This window comes from Morone saxatilis, unplaced genomic scaffold, assembly GCF_004916995.1.
Source record: "Morone saxatilis isolate NCDOM2014 unplaced genomic scaffold, NCSU_SB_2.0 Contig12, whole genome shotgun sequence".
Taxonomy (NCBI): domain Eukaryota; kingdom Metazoa; phylum Chordata; class Actinopteri; family Moronidae; genus Morone; species Morone saxatilis.
This window is the reverse complement of record NW_023339674.1, coordinates 1,662,056-1,662,391: the sequence shown is the minus strand read 5'-3', so window position 1 is coordinate 1,662,391 and position 336 is coordinate 1,662,056.

Genomic DNA, 336 nt, shown 5'->3' with positions numbered 1-336 from the left:
ACACACACACACACAGTCAATAGCACAAACTGAAGAGAACTTTTTCCTGTGATCATAATTCTTGTTTCAGTTTCCTGTTCCTCCTCCTCCTTCCTTCCTCCTTCCTTCCTGGTCCTTATTCCCTCACTTCTTTAATTCCTTTTGTCCCTTGCTCCCTCTTTTGATCTTTCCTTCCTTCTTTCCTCCGGACAGTCCCTTCATCTTCTGACTCCTTTCTCTTTATTCCTCCCTTACATTCATCCTCCTCCGTTTCTTCCACCCCTCTCCCCCTTCCTTCCACTATCGCTCCCTTACATCCTCTCTTCTCTGTCTCTTCCCTTTTTCTTTCCTCCCTCC